We start from the raw sequence: 5,733 nt of genomic DNA, 5'->3' as shown, positions 1-5,733 counted from the left end.
TTTAACTGCATAAAAGAGTGTCACCCTGAGTCTTCTATGCGATAAAAGAGTAAGTAATATTCCATCCATCCATCCATTTTCTATACCGCTTCTCCTCTTTAGGGTCGCGGGGGTATGATGGAGCCTATCCCAGCTGACTTTGGGCGACAGGCGGGGTACACCCTGGACTGGTCGCCAGCCAATGGCAGGGCACATATAGACAAACAACCATTCACACTCACATTCATACCTATGGACAATTTAGAGTCGCCAATTAACCTAACATGCATGTTTTTGGATGTGGGAGGGACTTGGAGTACCCGGAGAAAACCCACGCACGGAGAGAACATGCAAACTCCACGCAGAAATGCCCAAGCAGAGAAACGACCCAGGTCTTCCCGATCTCCAGACTGTTACTGTGTTGGCCAACATGCTAACCACTAGACCACCGTGCAGCCCCGAGTAAGTAATATTGTTCAAGAAAATTCCTTTTAGGTTATTCAGGCTATAATTAAAGACGCAGGTGCTTCTGATCACTGGAAGATGGCTAAATTATCCCAGGTCCTTACCAAGAGCAACTAACCATAAGAGGGAGAGCAGCTATAAAGTAAAATGTTCAGCATTGCATATAATATAAATCAGTTACTCTATTGTGTGAAGTCTGAATGTAGTATAGAGCAGCCTTTACATAGTAGGCTGTGAAAACCTGCCTGAGTTCCCCTCAACCCTGACTTAGAAGTCTCACCCATAATGGGGAGATTAACCCTCAAACAAAGAGCCAGGCGGTAGGTGCGCCCACTGCGGAGACAGAGTGTGGTCTTGCACCCTCAAGGGAAACTCTTTGGGAATCTGAGCACCCTCAGCTGTGTCTGACACCATTCTCCCCCCCTCCACGGGAGAGCTCCGAGGGCTCCGACCACCCGAGCCACAGGTATGACAGGTTCTGGACTGGTGTTGTTGACGGCACGGCTGTGGATTGTAGAGAATAATTTAGCTACGGTTGTTCCCAGGGAGACCAACCAGCGGTACTGAGAACAGCGGATCGCAGCAGAAACCAGCAAAGTGCACACATGACACTGGATTTGCAAACGAAACTTACGGAAATGTAAGTTCAGAACGCAAAAAAAATGTATAGTTTCATGAGAACTTTTTCATTTGTAAACAAAAGCAATTGTGGTAAAAAAAAATAATTGTGTTTGCAAATCTTTTTTTGCTTGCAAATCTAATTTTTGTTTGGTTGGATGAAAAGACAACTTTCTCGCCATGTGAATATGGATACCGCATTCATGAGTCACTTTGCATTGACCTTCTATTGTCAAGTGGAGGCGAGGAGAGGGCGTGACGTGATATGGAATTGTGTACACACACTTGGGGGGTATTCTCCAAAAGTGTCTCAACCAACACTACTGGCTTTGTGCTCAAGATACTCAACAAAAACTCAACAAAACCTAAATTCCCCAGACAAAATTAAACGGTACTTCAACGGTGGTTGTCAACTTACTTTGTCAAGTCTGTTTCTCGGCTTTGTGCTCAGTGCACGTTGACATAAAAGGGGGCGTTTGAAGTCATATTATTCTAAAGCGAAGCTATCCCACTTAGTGTATTTTACACAAGTTGAGCGAGTAATGATTATGGAGCGCTGTGAGGAGTTCCCAAAAGATTATCACTGCTAAAAGCAACACTGTCACCACCAATAGAGTGAGGGAGGACCGCTGACAGAATAATGCTGAGCCTGTAGCGAAAGTTAACCACTGTTACACTAACCCTGCTCGGCTTTTCATTTATCAGCGCCCATCATTGCACAACTTTGTCATATTAACCCTCACACTTATACAATACAATACAATACTAGCAGCAACTGTCTTTTTTCATCTTTGAAATACGTCTTGTAGTGAATGCTGTACCTCACGGTGACCACTAGGTCGCACTGTTGACGTGTTTTGTGGCTACGTTTCCTTTGTGACAAGTTTTTCCTAATTGTTAGAATAAATATTTTGTTGCAGTTGACTGATGCCTCGGAGTGCTTATTACTCCAGCAAATATTGTAATATAAGAAGACTAACGGGCTGAGTACTCACGCAAGGGTTGCTGTGACATACATACTGTATGTCTGCTAACATCCATCCATCCATTTTCTATACCGCTTCTCATTAGGGGGGCGGGGGTATGCTGGAGCCTATCCCAGCTGACTTCGGGCGACAGGCGGGGTACACCCTGGACTGGTCGCCAGCCAATCGCAGGGCACATATAGACAAACAACCATTCACACTCACATTCATACCTATGGACAATTTAGAGTCACCAATTAACCTATGGCCTAATTATTCATATTTCATATTGCATTTTATTTCCGGTGTTCGGCTCAAAAAGTGAGCAAATTTAGTGTATTCTCACAGCTGAAAATCTATATCTCTTCTAGAGAATTTGATCAGAGAATGCTATTTCCTGGCTATAGCCACTCCTATCGTAATGCTGCCTGAATTATTCTTGTTCCCACGTCCCCCGTCCACCGAGTTCCCAATAAATGGTGACACCATCTCCGAATGTTTTGACATAACCTGGTCGGGGCCAGGTTATGAGTTTAGCCTAAGTTACCATGGTGATACTGCTGCTTTAAAAGAGAGCTAAAGAGACACAAATTGTGAGAAAGTGTGCGTACACCACTTTTTATAAGCCTGAATGTTTATGTTCGTACACACATTTGGGGCTTCTGGCATACATACTTTTTTAGATGAGACCCTAGGAGAATTTAGTTTTGTGCACTTTGTCATGTTATGTTTGAATAGCGTTGTTTGTGTTTCTTTCCATTGTGGTCGCACAAGAATTTATTCGTCATCACTAAGTGGGTGTGGACTATGTGTGCTAACAGGGTGAGGCTTTCTCTCTCAGACACACACACACACACACACACACATACCTGTACTGCAGCTGAGTGCACATCAGGTAGGACACTTTGAACACAAAAACTATTGTCATTTTCTGGAAGGTCAAATTTGATTTTATTCCTAGAAAGTTGTTACTAGATTATTGTTTTGGATACTTCTTTAGGTACAGATTCAAGATTCGAGTCTTTATTGTCAATTCATCGTACATCAAGTACATACAATATTGCATACAATTATGATTTTTAGATGTTTTGCTCAAAGACATTCTAGCGCAATGCGCACGACTGCTTACTCCACTACTACAGTACTTCTATAGTACAAGTACACCATGGGCGGGCATGGCTGTCATATTAGTAGGCAGGATCAAGTTTCCCAAAAACAAAGACAGGTACGTGTCATAAATGCCTTACTGTACTGTGTGTATATATATATATATATATATATATATATATATATATATACAGTATATATATATATTAGGCTTGTTGACGTTGACGCTCGTGATTAATCTGAAAATCTTAACACATTAAAAAATAATAACACAATAAGCTTGACCACATCACCCCGTAGTCCTCCTGCACAGATGTTTACGTTCCTCGCAGCCAGCAGCGATCGATGAGGAGAAAGACCCCGGTCTGCTTTATGGGAAATTTGAATTTAAAAAGCTACCTAATTGAAGTCTGGATAAAACCAAAGTTGTGTGTACATATTGCGGTGATGAACTGTCTTTTCATCGAAGCACAATGAGTCTGCAGTACCACCTTCGGGCAAAGCACGTTTTTGCTAACGTTAGCAAAGATGCTAACAACGTGGGATCAACGCTGGCAGAGTGCACCAGGCTCGGACTTACCAACAAAAAAACAACAACTAGGTTAAATAATGCAATTGCAAAATGGGTTGCCACAGACTGCAGACCCATTTACATAGTTGAAGACGAGGGGCTTCAGGACCTCATACAGATGACCCACGTGACCCAATATATAGAACACCTTCAAGGGGAACTGTTGTCACAAGAACTCCTGAACTGTGTGGAAATGAAAAGGCAATGAAGTTGGACCAGCTGGCCAAAGCTACGTTTGTTGCACTGACAGGAAACCACTGGACAGCAGTAAGCAACCATAACTACCTGGAGATAACAGCACTTCCGATCGATGACAGTTGGCGGCTGCACTCATTTGCGCTAGGTGTAGTGAAATGGGAGAAAAACATTTAGTTGGTTTCTTGATGTTGCTAAGGTTGCTAAACCTAACCTGTTACAACACCTTCTTCGGAGTGGCCGGCAAACCAAAATTACCCCAAGAGCGCAGCAACGACTCATCCAAGAGGTCACAAAAGACCCCACAACAACATCCAAAGAACTGCAGGCCTCACTTGCCTCAGTTATGGTCAGTGTTCATGACTCCACCATAAGAAAGACACTGGGCAAAAACAGCCTGCATGGCAGAGTTCCAAGACGAAAACCACTGCTGAACAAAAAGAACATAAAGCCTTGTCTCAATTTTGCCAGAAAACATCTTGATGATCTCCAAGACCTTTGGGAAAATACTCTGTGGTCTGACGAGACAAAAGTTGAACTTTTTGGAAGTGTGTGTCGCATTACATCTGGCGTAAAAGCAACGCTGCATTTTTGGAAAAGAACATCATACCAACAGTAAAATATGGTGGTGGTAGTTTGATGGTCTGGCGCTGGTTTTGCTGGTTCAGGACCTGGAAGACTTGCTGTGATAAATGGAATGATGAATTCTGCTGTCTACCAAAACATCCTGAAGGATGTTCGGCCATCTGTTGGTGACCTCAAGCTGAAACCAACTTGGATTCTGCAGCAGGACAATGATCCAAAACACACCAGCAAGTCCACCTCTGAATGGCTAAAGAAAAAAAACAAAATGAAGACTTTGGAGTGGCCTAGTCAAGAGTGACCTGAATCCTATTGAGATGCTGTGGCATGCCCTTAAAAAAACTTGATAAACATGCAAAAAAAATAAGAAATCAGGAAGTACGAGTAAAATAGTTTTTCCACACCACTGTAGAGATATTCAATCTATTCAATAAATAACATTTGTTCATTTTATCAACGCGTCAAAGTGTAAGCACTGCGCATAACATTTTACACGTTTTACTGTATGCTCAGTGCGAGGGAATAGATGGTACCCTGTCGTGCGCCTAGCCATGCCAGCTCGCTTGCTTAGTAACATGGCAAATTTTCTGCTCCATTGTGTACTACGCTCTACTGCATGTACCTTTTGGGTGAGTAATCTGCCTTGTGCTATAATGTCTTTGGTTTTGACCACATGATTATAATGAGGTTAAAATATTACAAACACAACAAGTTAACATTAATATTTTTGAAAAGGCCTTGTACTTAATCAAGTGTGTGTTTGTGTTTCTTCAGACAAGTTCAGACACGTTTTTGTCATCTTAACCACGGAAGATGAGTATGAACGTAAGTCTTTTCACATGTTTGAACCCCAGCAACCTGGAATTATCAGGTGTGTGTGTGTGTGTGTGTGTGTGTGTGTTTGGGGTTGTGCTTGTGTGTGAGAAACAACATTCCACATGAAGCACCACACCCTCTGTGCTGCCTTCAGGGACACCTGGAAATGTCAAACATATTTTTGTCTGGTAGCTCTGTGACGCGCTTGATGATTGTCCTGCCTCTGGGGGCAATCAGTCCTCGGCTCAAAACTCCACCTGGCCCAGTGCTCCATCTGGAGGCGGGGGTCCAGGGGGATGGCCTGCACCGCAGCCTGGAGGCGGGGGTCCAGGGGGATGGCCTGCTCCGCAGCCTGGAGGCGGGGGTCCAGGGGGGTGGCCTGCTCCGCAGCCTGGAGGCGGGGGTCCAGGGGGATGGCCTGCTCCGCAGCCTGGA

The 5,733-nt window shown here is 43.8% G+C and overlaps 1 long non-coding RNA gene across 1 annotated transcript; it reads left to right on the top strand.

The window, feature by feature from the left end:
* The first annotated feature begins 703 nt into the window (after window positions 1-703).
* Window positions 704-5,639, top strand: LOC129192583 (uncharacterized). Its single transcript, XR_008573449.1, has 4 exons — window positions 704-910; window positions 990-1,084; window positions 5,257-5,307; window positions 5,491-5,639. It is a non-coding gene; the product is annotated as an uncharacterized LOC129192583 (long non-coding RNA).
* The last annotated feature ends 94 nt before the right edge of the window (window positions 5,640-5,733 follow it).

The sequence above is a fragment of the Dunckerocampus dactyliophorus genome, chromosome 13 (assembly GCF_027744805.1).
Source record: "Dunckerocampus dactyliophorus isolate RoL2022-P2 chromosome 13, RoL_Ddac_1.1, whole genome shotgun sequence".
Taxonomy (NCBI): Eukaryota; Metazoa; Chordata; class Actinopteri; order Syngnathiformes; family Syngnathidae; genus Dunckerocampus; species Dunckerocampus dactyliophorus.
The sequence above is the reverse complement of the archived record's forward strand: the minus strand, read 5'-3'. Positions and strand labels throughout refer to the sequence as shown.